The sequence below is a fragment of the Musca domestica genome, unplaced genomic scaffold (genome assembly GCF_030504385.1).
Source record: "Musca domestica strain aabys unplaced genomic scaffold, Musca_domestica.polishedcontigs.V.1.1 89, whole genome shotgun sequence".
Classification (NCBI taxonomy): Eukaryota; Metazoa; Arthropoda; class Insecta; order Diptera; family Muscidae; genus Musca; species Musca domestica.
The window spans coordinates 2,419,907-2,446,396 of NW_026712430.1; the positions used below are offsets into that span (position 1 = coordinate 2,419,907).

The 26,490-nt window shown below is 35.6% G+C and overlaps 1 protein-coding gene across 2 annotated transcripts in view; it reads left to right on the top strand.

Annotated features, from left to right (window-relative positions):
- Positions 1-464: 464 nt before the first annotated feature.
- Positions 465-26,490, top strand: part of LOC131806795 (uncharacterized) — a 175,833-nt gene continuing 149,807 nt past the window's right edge. The window contains exon 1 of one of the 2 annotated variants that reach the window (XM_059131478.1): positions 465-2,480. The gene's annotated coding sequence lies outside the window, so the exon portion shown is untranslated. The remainder of the gene's footprint in view (positions 2,481-26,490) is intronic. The other variant, XM_059131477.1, reaches the window with a different exon arrangement.

The following is a 26,490-nucleotide window of genomic DNA, read 5'->3' on the forward strand; positions in this document are numbered from 1 at the left end:
CAACTGTCCACAAAAATTAAACCCTAGTTGTACAGTCGCTGAAAAGTCTACAAAACTTATAGCGGCTTGAATATGAACTACACCCTACCGACTATCCAAGACACTTACCAGATATTTTAACTCATTCTTAAATAAAAGCGTTTTTTTTGGTCTTTGCGTCTTTCTCAGGTGAAAATCCATGCTACAATACCTGAAATATACGTTTAGTAATGACAAGAACTCCTCCAACTACTAGTAAAGACACACACACCAATGACTGTATCTCCCCAGTGACTATTGTGAATGGCCGCACACCAAAAAACACATGTTCTCTTTTGTATCTCACAGATGCATCTGAAATTCGAGCTAAATGACAAGCCCATAATTCGAAGAAATCACAATGAGAGAGAGAGGGAGAGAGAAATAAACAAATGGATTTGTATGTGATGTCTTCTTGCAGGTCAGTTGCAGAGTAGCGGTGTCTGAAAAAACAACTAAGCGGCACAGTGTAAAAAGCAATATACGAAAAAATAATAAGACAATAAATTAAAATTATGAAAAGATAACAAAGTGTGATTCATGTATTAAGAGAAATATGGAAAGCTGATTAAAAATGTAAAATTATCAGAACATATTTTGGATTTTCAATGTTTTGACTTGTCCCATGCCAAGTGGGTCTATCGGTGTATTTATTCATGTATATTGGAGTGCGTGCGTAAGTGTGTATGTGTAATGGTCAACCAAGTGCATCAAAGTATCTGAGAAATATCAAAACACAAAACAGCTGTCAGTGTCAAGTGTCTCTGTACATATACCAATCACAATAGCAAAGGGAAATGCAAAAATGTCATTTTGACATTTCTCTTTAGCAACACCCAACACCAACGACTAGGTGTCTCTTTCTAGCTCAGAGCAATCAAATGACCACCTTTGCAGAAACAATTTTCCCTCTCTCTGTGTGGGAATTCTTATCTGAGAAGTGCGTTCAAATGAGGCGGCTTTGTATCTGTGAGATAAACTCAACTGGATGGTAGACCTTTTGCTGGTGCCTACTACAGTTTGTCTGTATTGTAAAATGAACAAAGCACGAAAGTAGACGCATCAGCAAAACAACGACGGTACGCGTTCTTGATGAAGAAAATGAAGAGAAAATTTTGGAAATTATTGTGTGAAAAAATACCTAAATGAAAAATCTATTGGAAAATACTAAAGAAAATTCGAATAAAAAATCCGAATGAAAATCCCAAAAGATAGTAGGAAATGTTGTAATTTATTTTTATGAAGCCTCCTTGCGAAAGAAAATTTCCTATCATAATTCTGTGAGAGTGTGTGTGTGCGTGGTTTTTTTTAACATATACCCTCCTAACCGTGTTTGCAACTTCTTCCATTGCCTATCAACGTTGGGTTTTGTACTCGTTTCGTTTGGCTGGCTGCCTGGCTAGCTGATTCTTATGGAGGTCTTGTTAAGAGGCCCTTTACTTTGTCGCCGACCAGAGTTTGAGTGCGTGCCTACATATCTGTGAGTGCTAGTAGCATCTGTATGTGAGAGTGTGTGTATGTTTCTAAATTGTTGGTGTTGTTTTCATTTCTTGTTTCTTTGCATTCAATGCCAAATATCCTTGCGAAAATAAGATAGCCTTATCCGAAGAGAGCACAGTGCAAATGAAATGGCAACATTGTATGTGAAAGATGATTTCAGAAAGTGCACAAACACATACACTTACAAAACACACCAACAACATCGCTCTCACACGCAACAGCAAATAATGTAATTCTATAAAATTTATAGTGAAAATAAATAATAAAAATTGTTATTCTATGTGGCAAAAGAAAATAAAAGTGACGGAGAGAAGAAAGAAGAATCACAGAGAAAATAAAAAATGCAATTATAATTCAAATAAAAAATTCACAAAAAGGGGTGTTTTTTCTGTCATCTGTTCTTTTTAGTTGGCATTTGAAATCATTGATGCTTTAAAGTGTCTGCAGAAAACAGTGAGAATCCGTGCAATGCAGAAGTGAAATACGATAAAAATTAATGAAGAGAAAAAACAACCAACACACCAAATGAAAATATTAAAACAACAATCAGCCCTAACAAATTACCACCACCATTAACAAGGCACTTACAACAACAACAACAGCTTGTTAAGAGAATTAACAACAACAATAGCAACAGCAGTAAATGGTGTAACGTCATACCACTGCCAGACTTTACACCACAACTAATTAATTGCCAACATTAATAAATTACCATTCAACATCTGATTGAATTTCATTTGTGTGGCCCTAAAATTTATATGAAACAGAAATAAGTCGCCATCTTTCCGCAGAGATAAACAAAACAACAGCCACCCTACCACCCACCACCGCCGTCACCATCGACCTCAACACACCACTCAATAGCTGTGGGCGGCAGAGGAGCAGTAGCCACCAACATTGATCGCTTTCCGAACAACCCGAAATACTCTTTTGGTGTGGCAAGTTCACATAATCCCAGCCAGGTATGTTTATATAGCTTCTCTGTGTGTTTGTTTGTGTGTCTTTACCTCCTTCTTTTCTAGTTTGTTTTTTATTTCTGCTTCCATTCCACATTTCGTTTTTAAACTTAATTAACTTACAAACAACATCAATATAAATTTCTTTCAATATCAAAGCTCTTCAATGACCATTTTCGTTTTGTTTGGGATTTTCCAGTTTTAGTTTTTCCCCCCAAAAAGAAAAACCGCACCTTGTTTTCTCTGACTTTTCGTTTTACGCCATGTCCTGTGTAAATATGAATGATGTTTGCTTTTAGGTTCGTTCGTTCGTTCGCTGGCTTGTTTGGTTCACAACTTTTTGTATTATTTTAGTTTTTTGGCAATTCTTCTTTTTCCCAATTAGCGACCAGTCAGACAAACGGCCAGTTAGTCAAACGACCATCCATCGTTTCAGATTTTGTAATTTATTGAAATGTGAAATATAAATTGCAGGAGACGACTTCCAGGCACACCAACTAGATTTAAGGAATACACAAAGGGAAATCATTTTTCTTTTAATTATTTTTTTTTTGTGCTTAGGGTCACCTGGGGAAAACAAACTAATGTAATAAGATTAAATAAAAATACTGATAAAGTTGATTGTACATTTCCTTTGTACACACCACTTCGGAAATATCTAATATGTATTAACAAGTAAGCAAAGGCTACAGTCGAGCGGGGCCGACCGTTGAATACCCTACAACATTATAAAAAACCATACAGTTTACATAGGCGAAATACTCGACAGAATTCCACAATATATGGTTTTTGACTGAAACGCATCTATATGAGATACAGACATTTGACTATATTCTTCAACGAAATAGTCAGAAGTGCGTCTTTCCTGTATTTGTGAATTCTCCAAAAAGTCACTGGAATGGACATTTTCGTATTTTGTCTACAAAAGTTGTACAATAGTTTTTTTTTACATTTTAACTCTATGTGTTGGGGTAGGTCCACGTTTTGGCATAGTCCCGACTTCCGATATTCGGTACTTCCCGATATTCGGTATTGTGATAATTCTCACCAGGTTTTTTTCACGGATTTGTCTAAAAACTGATATTTGTAAGTCATAATAGGTTTTAGCTCGTTTGGCGAAAAATTGTATGTATAGGTCCACGTTTTGGTATATCCCCTATAACGGTACCTCCCGACATTTGGTATTTTGATGAGTTTTGCCACATTTTTCTCGGATTTGTTGTAACTCGTGTGGTGAAACATTGAAGGTATAGGTCCACGTTTTGGCATACAACGGTACCTCCCAACATTCGGCATTTTGATGATTTTTGCCACATTTTTTCGAGGATTAGACTAAAAATTGAAATTTGAATTTGTCATTGTATGTATATGACCACGTTTTGGTATATCCCCCAAAATAACGGTACTTTTCGATATTTGGATAACAATTGGTATTAGTAGTTCATAATGGGTTCTAGCCGGGGGCAGAGCATTGAATATTTAGTATCACGTTTTCCTATAGTGCACATATAACGATACCCTAAGGTGGAGGGTATTGAAAATCCAGCCCGACCGAACTTATTTTTATACCCTCCATCAAAAAAGGTATGGAGGGTATATTAAGTTCGTCATTCCGTTTGTAACTCATCGAAATAATCATTTTAGACCCAACAAAGTATATATATTCTTGACAGCGTAAAATTCTAAGACGATTTAGCCCTGTCCGTCCGTCTGTCCGCCTGTTGTAATCACGCTACAGTCTAAACGAATTAAGATAGGAAGCTAAAATTTTGCACAGATCTCTCTTTTGTCTGCAGGCAGGTCAAGTTCGAAGATGGGCTATATCGGTCCACGATATCGTATAGCCCCCATATAACGGCACCCCCCGATATTCAGTATTTTGATGATTTTACCCACATTTTTCAAGGGAATTGTCTGAAAATCCACACAAGGAGTTCCTTGTGGGTACTTTATACCTCGGCAGAGAATTGTCCATACAGGTCCACGATATCGTATAGCCCCCATGTAATGGTACCCCCGATATTCGGTATTTTGATGATTTTGGCCAAATTTTTCAATGGAATTGTCTGAAATTCCACAAAAGGAGTCCCTTGTGGGCATTTTACCTCCTCAAAAAGAATTGTCTATATAGGTCCACGATATCGTATATCCCCCATATAACGGTACCTCCCCATATTCGGTATTTTATGATTTGACCCACATTTTTCATCAGAATTGTCTGAAAATCCACACAAGGAGTTCCTTGTGGGTACTTTATACCTCGGCAGAGAATTATCTATATAGATCCACGATATTGTATAGCCCTCATATAACGGTACCCCCGATATTCGGTATTTTGATGTTTTTAGCCATATTTTTCAACGGAATTGTCTTAAAATCAACACAAGTAGTTCCTTGTGAGTACTTCACCCCCTGAGAGAGAATTGTCTATACAGGTCCACGATATCGTATATCCCCCATATAACGGTACCTCCCCATATTCGGTATTTTATGATTTGACCCACATTTTTCATCGGAATTGTCTGAAAATCCACACAAGGAGTTCCTTGTGGGTACTTTATACATCGGCAGAGAATTATCTATATAGATCCACGATATTGTATAGCCCTCATGTAACGGTACCCCCGATATTCGGTATTTTGATGTTTTTAGCCATATTTTTCAACGGAATGGTCAAAAGGGGTTCTTTGTACACAATGGGTTCTTTGTGAGCACTTTCCCCCCCCGACAGAGAATTCTCTATATAGGTTAACGATAACGTATAGCTCCCATATAACGGTACCCCGCGATATTCAGTATTTTGATGATTTTAGATACATTTTCCAATCGTATTGTCTGAAAATCCACGCGGACATAGATTTGTCTTTATAGGTCCACAATATCGTATATCCCCCCATATATCGGCACCTTCCTATATTAGATATTTTAAAGATTTTAAAATAATTTTTATTGGATTTTATTTTTTTGAAAATTTTCTAATTCGTTCCAAATGGTGGAGGGTATTCAAAGTTCGGCCCGGCCGAACTTACTGCTTTTTTACTTGTTTTTTTACATGTTTTAAAATTAAGGCTAGCTTACAAAGAATAACATTTGAAATTTCTCCAAACTACTGTGTATAGAAAGAACTGTTAAAAATTGTTTTCCATTTCCATTTCCATACATATCAGTGCTAATCAGATGCTGATAATGTCCCACAAATTTGACAGAATACAACTACTCTCTCGAACATTGAATGTCAATGATGCTATTTTCCAAGTATTTCTTTTGCAGATTACTTACTGTGGATTATTTATATAGCATAATTCTTCACATAATAGCAACATTGAGTACATATTTCCCAAAATTAGTCATTACCAATGATGCTCTATTACACAACCAAACAGACATACAGAACACATAAACCAAGGCAGCCAATTTATTACTTTTGCTAGTGCTTCAATTATTTTCCCTCAAGTTAATTTTCTAATTTATCTTCAATATTGTATCCATTTGGTTTCCCTTAAAATTTGTAATTATTCTTCCAATTAGACGCTCGCAATAAATTGACATTAAATGACACCCACATCAGATAAACAAAAACAAACAACAACAAAAAAAGAAGCAAAAACTTCAGTCTGAACATGCAAGTGCAATAAAATTAGCTTCAAGACTTTAATGTTAACTTGTTTCACTGTTGACTTCATAAAATCTCAGATTTAATATTGCATGGAAACACACACACGCAATTACAACAAATATCATCTGCAACAAAATAAACATTTATTTTTCATTCAACATCTACAAACATATACACATACATGTATATGTATGTATACATGAATAAAAAATCCCTTCAATATTAGTTTATACAAATATATCCGACTTTACAACTCTGGCTGGGTGTTATTAAATGAAATGTAAATACATATGTGCATAATGTACATACATATATATATGTATGTCATGTGTGTTTTTATCGCATAGTTGTAAGAAAGTACTTACGTTTATAAGTGTGTAGTTTATTCAAATATTATATTTGGTTGTCGTTGTTGTTGCTTTTTTCTGTTTTTTTTTTTTACTTTTATTCAAATGGTAGTTGCCTTTTTTAACGTTACTTCCCTTCCTCTACTCCATCTCTCTGAAGTAAATACCAAAACCCAGACACAATCATCAGCCAACAGAACCGGCATTTCGATGCTATGTTTACAACTCAGCAGTTTTATTTTTGTTGTTGATGGTATATGGGAAACTTCAATTTATATGGAAATGATGAGAGGTACAACAACAGGAGCAGCAGCAAAAACAACATGTCCTCAAACTTTTGCGCCGAGGATCCTAAACGTACACATATGAATAGAGAATTTGTGGAAAACGTAGAGGTGTATAGCGAAAAAAAAAATCAATAAAAACCTCCCTACCAAAAAAAAAAAAAAAACAAGGCCGACAGACAGTGCAGACAGTCAATTTTTTTTTTTTGGTAATTTATTTCTTATTATATATCTACCATTATTCTTTATTCCGATGGCGCAATTTGAAGTTACTTTTGGATTTGTTTAAAGCTGATTGGGTGCAGATGAAAAAATTAATGTTAGTAAAACATTAAACCGAATAAAGCATTAAAAGATAATGTAAACAAACTAACTTGTTCATTACCAGTGGATTGAAAATAACGGGCTTTAAAAAAAAACAAGTAAACGGCTGGGCCAAACTTTAAATACCCTCCAATTAATTGGAACGAATTTGCAAATTTTATTAAATTAAATAAAAACAAGTAAGCAAAGGCTATAGTCGTGCGGGGCCGACCATGTGATACCCTACAACACTCATAATGGTAGGAGTCCCCTTATGTCCAAATTCATTTTGGAAGATCTCGCTTTTGAGATTTTGTCATAGACCTTTTTGACTAGGGACATATGCCCAATACTTACGCAAACCGTCGTCCTGTTAGTTACAGTTAAATATAAGCCGATGGTCATCCCTGTCCTTTGCTCTCTTCTCATGCAAAATTTCGTGTAGATTGGTTTCAATTGTGTGATAAGGAAAATTTTTCTGTTTTTGGTACATTTGAACCCCTAAATATTTTTCGATCATCTCCAAAAGCAAAGGCCCCATAACATCTGTAAGTTATTTTCAACGTTTCGGTAAAATGTAAATTTTTGTTTTTTTTTTTTTTTTTTTTTTTTTCACAAAAGTAGTGGTCCTTTCTACCCCCTGTCCTAAACTCAAACTTCATGCGAGATTTCGTGACCTTTCGTTTCTATTTGTGACCTTTATAACGGCTGCAAAATCAGGAAAATTTTTAGTCATTGGTCCATTTAAACCCTAAATATATTGAGGGCATCTTTGAAAACAATAGGCCTAGCCATTCTGAGGCTAAAACTACCCTTATGACAATTTTCGTGAGGATCGGACGATAATTGCAATCTGTATATAACCCCAACCTGTGTTGTAAGGTGAAAAAATATTACAAAATGTACGCTTGAATATTATAAGTAAAATTGAAAAAATCGCATGCGATAAAAAATAGGAAAAAATGAAAAAAATGTCACAAAATACTACAAAATCTATATTAACATGATTTTTGGTATGTTTTTATGCGATTTTTTTTAGATTTTATACTTTTATGTCAAGGGGGCATTCTGAATTGACAAAATTTGTCAAAATCGCTCCATCATTTCTGGAGATATAAGCATTCTAACTAACATCCCCTTCCTTTGTATATAAACATTATATATATTTCGCTATATATAACCGATATATTTACTATCGGCACCTACGTAACGGTCAGAATTGACCTCTTCGTCTATTTGTGATTTCGCCGGCATTAAATATATTCGCGGTTTAATGGAAAATTTGATTTTTATTTATCACAAATGCTTTGGTCTATTTCAACCACTAAATGTTACCAGATGACCATAAAAATTGGAAGGCTTCTGCCCAGCCCAAAGCTCTAGCCCCATGCTAACTTTCGCTTTGATTGGTCTATAATTGCGACCTGAAGAGCAACTGCAAAATCCGACATTTTTTCAGTTTTTGGTCCATTTCAACCCCTAAATATTATGCGATAATCTCCAAAAAAAAATAGGGTTCTATTCTGACCTTAACCCCACCTACATTCTAAATTTCGTGAAGATCTGGCCATAATTGCGACCTGTAGAGTGATTACAAATTAGCATGGACAGACGGACGGACGGACGGACGGACATACATAGCTAGATCGACTCAGCTCGGCGAGCTAGGAAGATCCATATATACTTTCCTATATGGGAAACCAATATTTCGAGGTGTTACATAAATTCTGGCCCAATCAAACTTATAATACCCCAACACATAGTGTTGTAGGGTATAAAAATTAAATCCGTTAAAAATTCTTTTAAAATTTTAAAAATATCGAATGTAGCCGTTATGGTAGGGTATATTCCTCGACGTGGACCTGCATCATAAGCTACTATAATGTTCAAATGCGAGACTGGAAAAAAATCGGTGAATAATGTAGCTAAAATCATCAAAATATCGGGAGGTACCGCTATATGCGGGCCATACGAAAACCTACGTGGACCTGCAGAGACAGTTTTCTGCCATAGGCTGTAATATCCTTTACGCACTTCAAATACCAAATTCGAAACAATTCCGGTAAATAATGTCGCTAAAATCATCAAAATACCGAATATCGGGAGGTATTATTTTATGGGGGCTATACCAACACGTGGGCCTACATGGAAACTCGTGGATTCTTAGGGTTAGAGTAACTAGCTTCACTTAAGGCCCCTCACAGTGCAAATATCTTTAAACTTCAACATAAGAGGCAACATACTGACTCCCTTTGCATTACCTGCAGATGGTACGTTACAGGGTTAGATGAAAGAACTGCAACTAACTTCAGACTGCTGTCATTTCTAAGCCACTCGTCCGACAGCTGTTAAAATTATTCCATTGACAGCTCATTGTGTTGCTTACAAGCGTACAAAAGCATTTTGGTGAGAATTTTCAAAAAAAAAGTTATTCGTGATGGAATTCAAGCGTGATAGTGTGATTTCTTTATATTTGGCTGGAAAACCACAAGTGGTTATCGTTAGAGCACTTCAGCATTTAAATGTGAATAGATCTTTTGTGTTTCGTACCATCGCTCGTTATCGTGATACTGGTAGTGTAGCCCGACGTGAAGGAAGTGGACGGAATAAAACAGCAACATCAGCAGAAATGGTTCGAAAATTAAAAAAAGCGATTGATCGAAACCCGCGTCGCATTGGCCGAAAAAATGACTCGTGAGCTGAACATATCGCAATATTCCATTCGACAAATATTGAAAAATGAGCTTACCCTGATCTCATTGAAATTCCAAAAAGTGCAAGAACTTAAACCACAACAGAAGGAAAATAGACTCAAAACAGCTAAAGAGTTGCTTCGCTTGGCCGAAAGTGGTGAACTGCCGAATTTGGTTTTCTCCGATAAGAAAACATTCGTTGTCCCGCAATTTGTATACAAACAAAATGATAGTGTTTACTTGCCAAAGAGGTCAGCTGAAAATGTGCACCTTCGGTTGGCCACCAGAACTCAAGCGCCGGCCTTGGTGATGCTGTGTGCCACCATAACAGCCAATGGTCGCTCTCCGCTCGTATTAATCGACCGTGGTATCAGAATAAATGCCGAATATTATCTGGAGGGTGTATTAAAGCCTTGTGCACGCAAACATTTTGGCCGCAGACCTTGGACATTCCAACAGTATGCGCCACCCAAGAATGTTTACAAAATGAGGCGCACAATGGCCACCAAAATCTCCGGATACCAATCCCTTGAACTATTGTGTCTGGAGTATTTTGGAAAGCAAGGTTGGCACTAAAAAATATCAAAGTTTCGATCACCTCAAGCAAGCGCTTTGCCGGGTATGTGGTAATATGGAAAATACGCAGAGCAACTTTCGGGCAGCGTGTGACGGTTTCATTGGCCGTTTTAAGGCCATAAATCGTGCCAGAGGTGACCAATTCGAACAAATCTAAACTTATTCTAAAATTTGATGCTATTTCCGACATTTTTTGCTTTCATTCAATAACATTTAAAAAAGAGTAAAAATTATGGCGTTTGACTTTGTTGCAGTTTTCTATCTCACCCTGTGTTAGTTCCAGATTTACACTCATATGCCAGTGTAAAAGACTATACACTACCTAGTCCCAGGTATACAGTTCGTTTAACTTGTTTGTTGGTTGGTTTTTTGTCAATTGGTTCCCTTCGCATTACGTAGGGACCCATTTTGTAGTAGTACGTGTTGGGCTCCGTGTTGGTGGTAGGTTTAAGAATTAAAGTTTCTTTTGGAAATGTGTACATAATAACTAAATGGTACTCTATTTTCGGTATAATTCGGTATTGTGTGAACAGATAGTGCTTGAAATTTGAAATTTGGTATTAGCGTCGGTGTTCATGTGTAACTTGGACATATGGAGGTGGTTTCGCAAATGTATACTTGTACGAAAAGTACTAAATTTAATATTGAGTGAGGGGCAGAGGTACAATTCTGAAATATATTATTTAGATTACTGATAGTATCTGTGTTTAAAATTTGACGGTGGTTTGAAAATGGTCCCTAAAAGTACTAAATAGTACTAAACTTGACATTAAGTGAAGGAATAGGACTGGTTTCATTCTCAAATTTGATATTGAGGTCGCTGTTGGTATCTGGATTTGAGATATGAGAATAGTACCAAATAGTACTAAAATTGGTATTGGTAAAATTGGGTGAAGGAATACAGATGAAATCTTAAAATTTGATATTGAGCTTAATTTTTGAAATTCTAGGGTTTACATTAAGAGACGTTGAAATAGTTTTGGAAAGAAATATTGAATGTTGGTATATTGTCCAGTGGTTTTACTAATTCTTGGTGTAAAAGGTAAACATTTCCCTTTTATTCTTTCTTAAAAGGAAAATTTTGTATCATTTATGAAGTGCATTTTAAGTACTAACAAGTAAAAAACTGTAATTTCGGCCGGGCCGAACTTTTAATACCCTCCACCATTTGGTACAAATTTGACAATTTCTAAAAAAAAATCCGTTAAAATTTCTGTTAAAATCTTAAAAATACCAAATGCCTATACGACGACGTGGACCTGCATAGGCAACTTTTGTCATAAGTTATTACAATATTTAAATGCGAAACTTGAAGAAAACTCTGTTTATAATGTAGCTAAAATCATCAAAACACCGAATATAGGGGGTACGGTTATATGGGGGCTATACGAAGACGTGGACCTGCACAGACAATTTTCTGACATGGGCTGAAGTATCCATTACGAACTTCACATGCGAAATTTAAAACAATCCCGGTAAATAATGTCGCTAAAATCATCAAAATACCGAATATCGGGGGGTACCGTTATATGGGGGCTATATGAAGATGTGGACCTACATAGCTCATTTTTTGACTTAGAATGTAGTATCCATTACGAATTTCAAATACTAAATTTGGAACGATTCCGTTAAATAATGTCGCTAAAATCATCAAAAATACCGAATATCGGGGGGGTACCATTATATGGGGGCTATACGAAGACGTGGACCTACACAGATTATTTTCTGTCTTAGGCTGTAGTATTCATTACAAACTTCAAATGCCAAATTTGAAACAATTCCGGTGAATAATGTCGCAAAAATCATCAAAATACCGAATATCGGGAGGTACCGTTATATGGATGCTATATGATAACTTGGGCCTACATGGCCCATTTACGAACTTAACCTGCCTACTGGCAAAATATACATGTGTGCAAAATTTTAGCCTTCTATCTCAATTTGTTCGAAAGATAGCGTGATTACAACAGACAGACAGACAGACGGACTTGGCTAAATCGTCTTAGAATTTTACGCTGATCAAGAATATATATATTTTGTTGGGTCTGACATGAGTATTTCGAGGAGTTACAAACGGAATGACAAAATTAATATACCCTCCATAGTATGGTGGAGGGTATAAAAAAAGCACGAAATGTTGGAACAAATCTAAAATTTTAAGGTGGACTTTTCGCTAATGAAGTTGAAGTTTGATATTGCATTAAACCACTTTTAACACCCTTTTGAAACACTGTGCATCGCAATCATAATGTATAGGAATGCCTTAGCCTTAGGCGCAGTGGTAATGAAAAATATCAGATGTATAATAAAAAGAACTTTTTTCAATATGTTTTTTTTTTCTCCTTCTTCTTCATTGAATTACAAAAAAAAGAAGCTCACAGAATGGATATGAAAGGAGACCGAGATAAATGTCAAGGGTTAAGGGTACAACTTTGTTGCCGGCTGGCTGTTCTGGGAATACAACTGAGTCTTTCTCCTCTCAAAAATGTTCATAATTTAATTAAATGCATGAATGAACTACGATTTACCAAAGTTCAGATGTAATTTTCTCTCCTTTTTTCATCTTAAGGTTAATGGAAATCAGAAACAAAAAAAAACGAAAGGAAATATAATGATGGTGATGATATTATTTCAATTTTTAATATGTTTTCGTTGCTGCGGATTTTTCATTTTGCATTGAGCTTGGCATTTACTAGTGAATTTTGTCGTTGTTACTTTTTTACGTTTAACAACGGATTTCCTGCTCTTAAAGCTGGTCGTTTGGCACCAAGGCAAACCTGCCTGCAAATCAGCAACTGAGAGCCAGACATATAACAGCCTTGCCAGTCTGGCTTATGTTGGATTTTTTTTTTGTTGCTCTGTTGTTTACCAACGGCAATTCTCTACTGGCTGAACTATGTTTTGGCGATGATGAGGAGGACGGTGGTACTCCAGACGGCAACGGTGCGCCTGGGTCTCTAAAAGTGTATATATGTCTAAATATGGCAATTTGTAATATTTTTATGATTTTCAATGTTGGTTGTTTTTTTTTCTCCATATTTTGTTTTTCTTTCATGTTTTTTTTGCTATTCATTATAATATTTTATGATTTTTCATGTTTGTTGTTGCATTGTCTGATTTTCATTTTGTTTTATCATTTGTTTGTAAAGTTTGTGTTTGCTGCTTCCTTTTTTTTATTTTTTGTGTAACTCCCATTTTTTCACTGCAATTGGTTTTACATTACAATGTATTTTTTTCGTTTGGTTTATTTTTTTCATTGCCTGTCAGTCTGCCGTCTGAGTTTGTAGTATTTGCCACTCCACTATTTTGAGTGTCAACCGCGCAGGCAGTCAGTTAGTCTGCCCAGTCTGACACAAACTCCTCATACTCTTGCAAGCCGCCAATGTTTTTGCTTGGCTTTATAGTTTGTCTGTTAAGCCCGAGGAAGCTCCCTGGCATTGTTGATGATGCTGGTGACAATGCGATGATCTTCTTCTTCTCCGCCCTGGTTATGGTCGTGCATTCTTTGTTGTTGATATTAAAGTTATTTTGTTGTGGCGACACAACTCAACAACAATGAGCTTATGGCGAGCGGTGGTGTTCTTGTTATCATTAAACTGTGAAATTCCTAGAATTCATAATTAGTCAAAACGAGACAAAAACAAGAGCAGAAGCAAAAAACCTGGTAACTGCTTTCAGCGGTCTGAGAAAGTGTTGTTGTCATAACAATGGGGATGTGTTGGCACCCTACACACAAATAAAAAAAGATTTCAGACGTCTTTTTATACCTTCCACCAAAAAATTATGGAGGGTATATTGAGTTCGTCATTCCGTTTGTAACTCATCGAAATAGTCATTTTAGACCCAACAAAGTATATATATTCTTGATCAGCGTAAAATTCTAAGACGATTTAGCCCTGTCCGTCCGTCTGTCCGTCCGTCTGTTGTAATCACGCTACAGTCTAAACGAATTAAGATAGGAAGCTAAAATTTTGCACAGATCTCTCTTTTGTCTGAAGGCAGGTCAAGTTCGAAGATGGGGTATATCGGTCCACGATATCGTATAGCCCCCATGTAACGGTACCCCCGAAATTCGGTATTTTGATGATGTTAGCGACATTTTTTATCGGAATTGTCTGAAAATCCACACAAGGAGTTCCTTGTGTGTACTTTATATCTCGACGGAGAATTATCTATATCGGTCCACGATATCGTATAGCCCCCATGTAACGGTACCCCCGATATTTGGTATTTTGATGATTTTATCCACATTTTTCAATGGAATTGTTTGAAATTCCACAAAAGGAGTCCCTTGTGGGCATTTTACCCCCTCAAAAAGAATTGTCTATATAGGTCCACGATATCGTATATCCCCCATATAACTGTACCCCCCAATATTCGGTATTTTGATGATGTTAGCCACATTTTTCAACGGAATTGTCTGAAATTCCACACAAGGGGTTCTTTGTGAGCACTTTACCCCCTGATATAGAGTCCTCTATATAGGTTAACGATATCGTATAGCCCCCATATAACGGTACCTCCGTTATTCGGTATTTTGATGATTTTAGCTATATATTCCAATGGTATTCCCTGAAAATCCACACAAGGATTTCTTTGTGAGCACTTTAACCCCTGAAAGGTATTCATCTATATAGGTCCACGATAGCGTATATCCCCCATATAACCTTACCCCCGATATTCGGGATTTTGATGATTTTAGCCACATTTCCCAATGGAATTATCTGAAAATCCACACTAGGAATTCCTTGTGAGTACTTTACCCCCAGACATAGATTTGTCTATATAGGTCCACAATAGCGTATATCCCCCCATATATCGGCACCTTCCTATAGAAGACATCTAAACGGTCCTTTTAATTACTTCTCTTCTATAGAAGACCTCTAAACGGTCTCCTATTCCAATGAATACCTCAAAGCGGTCTTCGATTCTATAGAAGAGTTCCCACAGGATAAGACATTTTAAAGGTCTTCTATTCTGTATGATACGTTTTAAAGGACTTATATTCTATTGAAGACCTCTAAACGGTCTTCGATTCTATAGAAGACCTCCCAAAAGTCTTATATTATATAAAAGACCTCCCAAATGTTTTCTATTCTATAGAATACATTCCAAAGGTATTCTATTCTATAGGTTTTCCATTTTATAGGAGACCTCTCAAAGGCCTATAGAAGAACTCTAAACGGTTTTCTATTCTAAAAAGACCTCTAACAGTTCTTTTCCTTAAGAGAAGAAGCCACCTTAGGGGTCTGGTGAGTACCGGTGGAGTCAAAGTTCGCGTCTGCATCTATTGCTGGAATCTGTTGATTTGAGTGGCTAAAGTTAACACTTAATCCTTTTGCCGACTTTGCATTATTTAGAATCCGAAACCGCTGTTTCCGTCAATTTAAACTACTCAAATGCCCGTTAGAACTGTGCTATTGCTATCTGAAGGCCTCTTTGTGGTCTTACCTTGGCAATCAATAATCCCATAATTGGTCTGGCATCGAACGCATTGTCCTTCAGAACTGGTCACCCTTTTTATTTACAATTTCGCAATGTTTATATTTACATTACTTTCCCCTTTCATTTATTTCGGCACTTTATATGAAATCTTTGTTCCAGCGTTCATGTATGAATGATTCTGGGAACAGTGAGGGTTTGTTTGTTGTTGTGTGCTTGGTTGAATAAAAATCTGGATGGTTGACTGACTGGCAGGCTGGATAGGGTGATGATGTATCTGTTTCATACCGAAACTTGCAGATAATAATGATGATGGCGATGATGACACTTAAAACGTCTGTCTTTGTAATAAAATGCGGGAACAGCAAAAAACGTGAACAATAACAAAGAAATCAGAATACAGAAAGCTTTACTCCACTCCTCTCCTGTTTTTTTTTTTTTTTTTTTTTTTTTTTTTTGTGGCTGGCCTATGAAAGGAGATAGAGAGCAATGTGCTACTTTAATGGTTCCACTTCATTAAAAAACTAAGGACAAGTAAATATACTGCGTTTTTTGCATTATTAAAGCATCCATATTCAAAGCCTTTTTTAGTAAATTTAAAAAAACCAACGAAACACAATGGTCCGACGAAACAAAAGAATCCCGACCTTCATAGGGCCATAAGATAGATATCCTTTTGTGTATGTGAACGAATATGCAAAGTTGAACATGAAATGTTATCTCTGCATTTAACAAACTAGTTTGTGTATAGCTTCCATTTTTGGGCATTAAAGCTATTGTCTTATTTTGTTGTTGCTAATATTTGATAAGACCTGACATAATTGAGATTTTTTGGTATCAAGCAATATAACAAACATGAAACAATCTTAAATTTTATTAGGCCAATTTGATGCTATTGTCTCGCCATAAGTTACAGGAACTTGTTTTGGTAATGTTTCACCCAAAACAGCATATAGAGAGATAAAGGCTTAAAATTGGGCTTCAGTTAAGGGTAGTAAAATTTAATTTACATTGAACCCAGCTCTTATCGAGAAAATATTGTCTATTTTTTATACCCTCCACCTTAGTATGGAGGTTATATTAAATTTGTCATTCCGTTTGTAACACCTCGAAATATACATTTTATACCCCACAAAGTATATACATTCTTGATCAGCATAAAATTCTATGTCGATTTAGCGATGTCCGTTCGTCTGTGTGGAAATTACTCTAGCTTTCAATTTCACAATTGTACACTAACAGTGACTCTAATGCCAAATTTCAGATTTCAAGCAATATCAGTATTATTTAGTACCTTTATTACCCTTGCTGAACGAATTTGAAAACCCAACTCGTCATCTTAACCCCACCCAATAACAGAGACGCCAATACCAACATTTCAAATTACCAACTTCTTCCGATCACCCAAACGGAATTGTACCAAATTTAATACCATTTAGTACGGTTCTTACACTTAGTAAACATTTCCAAAACCACCTCCTTACACACCATATCCTAGAATTTACCTCTATCCGTTCATACAAATTCCAAATGGTGCCGAATTTTAGTTGCATTCTCAACCGGGTGCTGTGACCCGAAGAGCAGCGGAGGTGTAAGTTAGTCCTCATCTCTATTACCAAGATTGAAGTGAAGCCTATATATGTGATCTTCGAATTGGTTTCAGCGGAATAGTCCTTGAACTCTGTGAAAGGCTACCACTCCTAAGAGAATTCTGGGTAATTAGGTCTCTATTGGTGTCTGTGATTAAGATGTGGAGGTGGTTTTGGAAATGCGTCCTATAATTGTAAGAAAACTTCTTAATAATACTAGAATTGGTGTTGGGTGAAGGAATAAGGCTGGAATCCCGAAGTTTGTTATTTAGACCTCTGTTGGTGTCTGCGGTTAAGATATGGAAGTGGGTTTGGAAATGCGCCCTATATTTATAAAAAAACTTCTGTGGTTAAAATATGGAAGTGGTTTTGGAAATGCGCCCTATATTGCAAAAAAAAACTAGTTAATAATACTGAAATTGGTATTGGGTGAAGGAATAAGGCAGGATTTTTTTTACTTAGGCCTCTATTGGTGTCTTTGGTTATGATATGGAAGTGGTTTTGGAAATGCGCCCTATATTTGTAAGAAAACTACTTAATAATACTAAAATTGGTATTGGGTGAAGGAATAAGGCTGGAATCCCGAAATTTGTTATTTAGGTCTCTATTGGTGTCTGTGATTAAGATGTGGAGGTTGTTTTGGAAATGCGTCCTATATTTGTACAAAAAATACTATATGATACTAATTTTGGTATTGGGTGAAGGAATTAGAGTGGAATCCCAAAAATTGTCATTTAGTTCTCTGTTCGTGTCTGTGGTTAAGATATGGAAGTGGGTTTGGAAATGCGCCCTATATTTGTAAGAAAACTTCTTAATAATACTATAATTGCTATTGGGTGAAGAAATAAGGCAGCAATCCGGAAATTTTTTATTTAGGCACCTGATGTTGTCAGAATTTAAAATATAGAGGTAGTTTTGGAAAAGCGTCCTATATATGTACGAAAACTACTAAATAATACTAAGTTTGGTATTGGGTGAAGGAATAAGGCTGGAATCATGAAATTTGTTATACAGGTCTCTGTTGGTGTCTGAGGTTAAGATATGGAGGTGATTTTGCAAACGTGTCCTATATTTGTACAAAAAATACTATATGATACTAAATTTGGTATTGGGTGAAGGAATTAGGCTGGAATCCCGAAATTTGTTATTTAGGTCTCTGTTGGTGCCTGTGGTTAAGATATGGAAGTGGTTTTGGAAATGTGCCCTATATTTGTAAGAAAACTACTTAATAATACTAAAATTGGTTTTGGGTGAAGGAATTAGGCTGGAATCCCGAAATTTGTTATTTAGGTCTCTGTTGGCGTCTGTGGTTAATGGTTGGACCCTTCAAGGCAAGAAACCATTCAGTTGGTCGATCCTACACAACATTAAAGGCTCTCAAAGTTATTACTATTTAGTACTTTTAAGTTCGCACAACTCAATACCTTACCTAAATACCAAATTAGTAATTTTTAGTACGTATTTCCAAAACCACCACCAAAGCTCAACCCTACACACTAACAGTGACCTTAATGCCATATTTTTGATTTCAAGCAATATTCGTTTACGCAATACTAAATGTAGCACTTTTTGTACACTTGCTGAATGCATTTCCAAACCCAAGTCTTTATCTTAACCCTACCCACTAGCAGAGACCCCTATATCAACAGTTTAATCTACCTTATATCAGCAGTACTTTCCAAACTTGAATTGTTAAGATTTTACTTATATCCGTTGATAAAATACCAAAAGGTACGAAATCCAGTGCTTATTCCAAATTTTTAAAAACCCAGTCTTATCTCACCCCTGCACATCAATACGGGTCCTCATGCAAAATTTCAAGATTCAGCTTCAGCCGTTTCACTTGGGCGTCGAGGATTTATTTAGTCACTCTTTTTTACTGCTTTATTGTAGGTTTCGTTTTGAACATTACTCTTTCTAATTGAACCATAAAATCTCTATTACAAAATGGCGATTATTTTAAAATTTTGCCGCTCTTGTTGGTCTCCTATAGATGATCTCCCTGTAGCTAATAATGAAATAGAAGGAATGATTCAGGATCCCATTTTTCCCGATCCCGATTATTTTAAAATGTTGCCGCTCTTGTTGGTCTCCTATAGAAGATCTGCCTGTAGCTAATAATGAAATAGAAGGAATGGTTCAGGATCCCAAGTGTCTTTACTGAACAAATAAAAATCTTATCAGTATTATTCATTAAAACGATCCTTCAACAAAAAAATCTTCCAATGTTTTTTGCTTGATGGGGATGTTTCAATTGCGAAAATTTAAACAGTTATAAAACAAACGGTCCCTCGATTTTTGCTTAACTATGCTCATCAGGCTTCTTCCATTAATTTAATTCCTTCGTATACAGAAGTTTTTACACAATTTTCTGAATTTACATGCGAACATATTCTGTTGTTGTTGGCAACAACATTAACCAACATGTTAAATGTCATCCGTCCACACACGCACACATTCATATAATGGTTTATGTTACACCAGATACAGATACACAAAATACAAATTGACATTAATAAACGACATATTTAACAGACCATTAATTATTACTTTTACCCTGTATCCCCCCAAAAAAAAAAGTAACATGTCAGCTTGACAGGCCGAAGCAAGCTTTGAGGGAAGTTACAAAGTAGAAGTCCGCCCATACCAAAACCAAAATAAAAATATATTTATATACTCACATGCATGTCCAAGTTACGACAAAAAAAGAAAGATGAATGTAACAAACAACAATGTAAAAAAAATGGCAAACAAATGGAAAACTCCTGCCCCGGCTTGGCTTTCCTTGTAACTAAAATAGAAACTGCCAAGGAGAGAAAAATGAAACTGAGGAGCCTGAGGAACACAAACAACAACTACAACAAAAAAAAATCCATCAAAGTTACTGGTTTTATTATGGTAATTGTTGGCACTAACAAACCAGCGAGCGAGCATGGCAGCGGATCCTCGAGGGGAACCGGCACTATTTTTTGATGGATTTTGAAAATTGTATGGAAAATCCAGAAAATAAATGACAAAAAATCATAATATGGAAAACAATGAATAGCAACGATAGAAAGCCATTATGAAATATGGCGAAAAAAGTCCGTTTCTTGTAGGCCTTTTGCTATTTCATTTCTGCTATCTCAGACACTAGGGAGTCCAATGAACTCGTTGCTCTGACACTCGGCAGCAAATGGCATTAAAGAAGACGAAGAAAAAAATTGCATTATAATAAGAAAAGTATGAATTTCAGTTATGAAGTGTCTATCCAACATTATTTAGAGTTCGTAAGGAGTTGCTTATGGCATTGACTGTAACGTAATTATTTATGCAGACAAAATTTGATGGAAAGAAATGCCGAGGAAGAAAACAATTTAAAAAAAAAGTATTCGGAAGTTAATATCAACAATTCAGAGAAGAAACAAATAAAAAGTATTTTGTTACCAATGACAATCTATAAAGTCGGTATTTTATATTAGAGCAATAATCGTGGATTGTTCTTAATATTTTTTTCAAACGACGATATCCTACAAAAATTCTTCCAATTTTGGGATATATATATATAGAGTTATAAAACCCCAAAATTTGAAGAATTTTTCTAAGATATCGTCGTTTGAAAAAAAAATATGGCGAAACTGAATAGATGATGTCGATATAATTTAACGCGATCACACCAAAAAATCACAAAAAAAGAGACTATCTCATTTCAAAAATTGTAAAATCGGGAAAAAAAATTTTGATGGAATCTAATTTCAAAATAATAGTACTTTCTATTGACGAACATCGTAAGGACCTTTCAACATTTGTTGTCGAAGTTTTTTATACCCTCCACCAAAAAAAGTATGGAGGGTATATTAAGTTCGTCATTCCGTTTGTAACTCAAAATAAAATAAAATAATCATTTTAGACCCAACAAAGTATGTATATTGTTGATCAGCGTAAAATTCTAAGACGATTTGGCCCTGTCCGTCCGTCTGTCCGTCTGTTGTAATCACGCTACAGTCTAAACGAATTAAGATATGAAGCTAAAATTTTGCACAGATCTCTCTTTTGTCTGCAGGCAGGTCAATTTCGAATATGGGCTATATCGGCCCACGATATCGTATAGCCCCCATATAACGGTACCCCCACGGTATTCGGTATTTTGATGATTTTAGCCACATTTTTCAATGGAATTGTCTGAAAATCCACACAAGGAGTTCCTTGTGGGTACTTTATACCTCGGCAAAGAATTATCTATATAGGTCCACCATATCGTATAGCGCCCATATAACGATATCCCCGATATTTGGTATGTTGATGTTTTAGCCATATTTTTTAACGGAATGGTCACAAGGGGTTCTTTGTGAGCACCTTACCCCCCGACAGAGAATTCTCTATATAGGTTAACGATAACGTATAGCTCCCATATAACGATACCCCGCGATATTCGGTATTTTGAAAATCCACACAAGGAGTTCCTTGTGAGTTCTTAACACGCAGACATGGATTTGTCTTTATAGGTCAACAATATCGTATATCCCCACATATCGGCACCGATATATTACATATTTTAAAGATTTTAAAAGATTTATTTTATTTGGATTTATTTTTTTGAAAATTTTCTAATTCGTTCCAAATGGTGGAGGGTATTCAAAACTTACTGCTTTTTTACTTGTTCTTTTTTCAATTTGGTTTTCCTTTTTACCAATTTTATATAATGTACGTTTTTTCAATTTGGCTTATCATATGGAATTTAATCATTTTTGTGAACAAAATAAAGAGTTATTTTCACCATATATGCTGAGTGCGATGGTTCTAAGTCGTGTTAGAATGTCCAAGGTCTGCGGCCAAAATGTTTGCGTGTCCAAGACTTTAATACACCCTTCAGAATATTTTCGCGATAATATTCGGCATTTATTCTGATGCCACGGTCAAATAATACGAGCGGAGATCGACCATCGGCTGTTATAGCGGCCCACGCCATCACTATAGCCGGCGCTTGATTTCTGGTGGCCAACCGAAGGTGCACATTTGCACAATATAAAGAAATCACACTATCACGCTTGAATTACATCACGAATAACATTTTTTCTCGAAAATTCTCACCAAAATGCTTTTGTACGGTTGTAAACAATATATGAGCTATCACTGGAATAGTTTTAACAGCTGTCGGACGAGTTGCTCGAAAAAGAACGCAAGTCTGCAGTTGGCTGTAGTTTTTTCATCCCACCTCACGGTTTTAACAATTACATTTAAGTATATGGCTGAAGAATAAGATCAGGCTATTCAAATTCCTAAAACAGACGGAAGATGAACATCTATTCTAATTTTCGCCATGATTATTATTTCTGTTTCGAAATTACTGGGCCGGTTAAATAACTCAGATTTGTGATTTATTACGCTTTAAAATATTAGCCTTAAAGACTAAATATAAGCGCCGGCAACGCGGACGGACCAGCTAGTATTTTATAAATAAAGGCGTTTTTTGATAGATTTTTTACAATCGTAGATGTTTTCAACACACTTGTTAATCGTAATTTTGCAATACTAGTAACAATAATAATTGTAAGGCATATCAGGGCAATAGCCGCAAATGCCCAAAACGTATTTTCTAATTTTCGAATGTATTAACTTTTCCAAGAATTGCCAGTTCTATTCTATGGTTTGAAAAATGCCGATCCATTACAATAGATGTGCTTACATTTTTAAAAATATATCTCCTCGACATTTCTTTTTAATGCTTGTCCTAATAATCCTCCCCTGGCTGTTGGCATTTCGATAACATTATGTTTTTCTGTTTAAATCGAATTTAATTTAATTAAATGACAATGTCTGCGATTCTTTAGAAATGTAAATTGTAAGAATCTCTATTAATCGGATTATGTTTTAACAGGGGCTCAAAAAACCAGCTGTAATGCGCAATTTTATAAAAAAAAAACCAAAATCAAGGCGAAATCCCAAAGCATCATAACTGTTTAAATATAGGCCACTCATATTTGGTAGGCAATCACATTATTTTCTTTAATATTTTTCTATACTTCAGAACCCCAAAGAAGCAGAAAGAAAAGAAGAAAATTAAGTTTAAAAGCACGTTAAGCTGTTATGTGAATGCTCATAAGAAAAGTGAACCGCAATTATGGCCACAATTATTTTGAAGTGTTGGCATTTTAATCGACTCTAAGCTTTTTTGGCGCCCCACAACCAAAGAGATAATTTTCGTAAATAAAATTTTTGTTGCATCATTGTTAGCCCAATTTTGAGCAAAGTTGACACGCCGTAAATTAAAGGCTCTTAAAACGGGACAAAAGCCCAACAATTCCAAGATGAACCTTTGGGGGGCTTTCATGCATTTAATGTTAATTGTGTTCTTTACTTTTAATTTTGTTATTATTTCTTCTTCTTCTTTTTTGTCCATTAAATGAAATGCGAACTTAGGTAGATATGTGCTTTTCTGCTAAGCCTAATTTTTTGGCGGTCTACTCACATTAACTGTAAGGCAAAATTTTGTTTAGAGGTATTTAACGTAAGAAAATAATGTCCATTACGTTTTATTATTTATGGGCAAAGTTGCGAAGTGACTTTGGGCAATTAAGAAGGGCTCTTTTTTATATGTATTTTTATTACGAAGTACTGAAAATATTATTAAAAGAAGTTCTATTATTTTTGTCTTTAGAAATATAAATCCAATAAATTCGATGAGTTAAATTAGTTAGTTATTTCTTGTCTTCATACTTTACTGTTGTGCATACTTAAGCTTTATTGGCGATTTGCCTATACGTCCTAAATATTTAAATATGGGGTAGGCGTTTATGCCACTTTCAGTATTGCTGCTAATGACAACTCTATTACCAGTAAGCTAAGAAATAATGAGCTATATCTATAAATTTTTTATATGACCTACCTTTTTTTTGTATCTATGAACTTAAAGTGCCTGTGGTAAAGAAGGTTTCCAAACAGAAAATCCGTTGGAGGTCTTCTTCAGAATAGAACACCATTAATATAAAGTCCGTCTACAATATAAAGTCCGTCTAGAGGATAGAATGAAGGACCTATAAAATTGTCATGTATTCTATAGAAAGACAGACTATTGAGAGAAAGATCTTTAATAGGTATTATACACAGGGCGAGGTAAAAAAAAAAACTACAACAAAGTCAAACGCCATAATTTTTACAATTGTTTTTTTTTTTAATTTTATTGAATGAAAGCAAATAAGGTCGGAAATAGCACAAACTTTTAGTCAAATTGGTCACTTTGGTATTTTTTTTCCAAGATACTGCAGACAAATTGTCCAACGGATTGCTATCCGGAGATGGAATGCTGAGTGCGATAGTACAGAGTCCTGGTGGAATGCCCAACCATCGGCTGTTATGGCGACCCACAACTGATGGCCAACCGAAGGTGCAAATTTTCAGCAGACCTCTTTGGCAAGTAAACGCGATCATTTTGTTTGCATACAAACTGCTGGACAACGATTGTTTTCTCGTCGGAGAAAACCAAATTCGCAGTTCACCACTTTCGGCCAAGCGAAGCAATTCTTTAACTCTTTTGAGTCTATTTTCTTCCTGTTGTGGTGTAATTTCTTTCACTGTTTGGAATTTCAATGGCTTACCCCGAGCTCATTTTTCAATATTTGCTGAATGGAATATTGCGGTATGTTCAGCTCACGAGCCATTTTTCGGCCATTGCGAGGCGGGCTTTGATCAAATCGCTTCTTTAATTTTTGAACCATTTCTGATGATGTTGCTGTTTTCTTCCATCTACTTCCTTGACGTCGGGCTACGCAACCAGTTTTTTTTCCCTGAGAGGGCTTCCTAAAAATTGAAGATTTTCGAGAAGTTTGCTATAGAATATTCCATTTTCATAGAATATAAGTATTCTGTTAAATAAAATATCCATGAAAAGTCGTCTATAGAAAAATGACTTTTGAGAGGTCTTCTATAAAATACAATACCATTAAGGGGTCTGTTCTAGAATATAAGACTTTTGAGATTTCTTTTATAGAGTAGAAGAGCCTTTAGAGATTTTCTGTAGAATAGAATAACCTTGAAAGCACTTCTATAGAATTAAAGACCTTCGAGAGGTCTTCTATAGAATAGAATACCAATCGTCTCAAGAATAGAAGACTTTTGAGAGGTCTTTTATTTTGTATAATATATGAATATATTTAGAAGTCGTTTATAAAAGAGAGAGCCTTTATAAGGTCCTCTATAGAATACAGGTCCTTTATTCTAAAGAAGATTTCCTCTACTACTATAAGGATTTCTATAGAAAAGAAGAGCCTTGAAATGTCTTCTATACACAGAAGAGCTTTAAAAGATCTTCTATAAAAAGGATGACCTGTGAGAGGTCTTCTAGAGAAAAAGGAAACACGTGAGACGTCTTCTACAGAATTGAAGATTCTTCAGATGTAAAAATTCAAGACCTTTGAAATTGATTCTATAAAATAGAGGACTTTTGAGGGATATTTTACAAAACTGGCACCATTGAGATGCCTTCTATAGAATGAGAGACCTCTGAGAGGTCTTCTGTAGTGTTTTCTTTGTGCCTTAGATCAAAAAGACCTTGCAGGTCTTTTCAGGCCTTTGAGATGTCTTCCACAGCACAGTAACCTTTAGTAGATTATCCTTGTAAAGATATGAGTAGCGTTTTGGGGTCTTCTATAGATGAGAGAGCCTTGCGATGTCTCTGCCCAACAAAACTTATCAAAAACTTCATTTGTCTTGGTAACGTTTTTCTACTAAATTGTTTAGTAAAATATGTCAAGGAACTGCTAGGACAGTCAGCAAAAAATCATATAAATCTTTCTCTTGCAAATTCATCTGAAAGCAATACGACTTACTCAAATACTCACGAAAAAAGCAGCCACCTAAACAGACTGAAAATCCTGCAAAATAAATCCTACAGGACACTGTCGCTTTTCCAACACATTGTACAATTTTCACCATAAACCTTTCTTAAAATCCATTTCATTTCCCATTTCTTTAAGAAATCCCCTTTCGAAGTACCCACATTTTAAGATATTTCTCAAGTAGCCTGCTAATATTACTTTTTTCCATTATTTTAAGTCAGCCTTCTATGAATATGTCAACACAATGACCACCATCTTAGCCGCCTAAGTACCTGGCTATCTAAATAAGACCAGGTGTTATGAAAAGTTTGACGATGATGATATTTTCAACCACCATGACCTGGGGGTAGAAC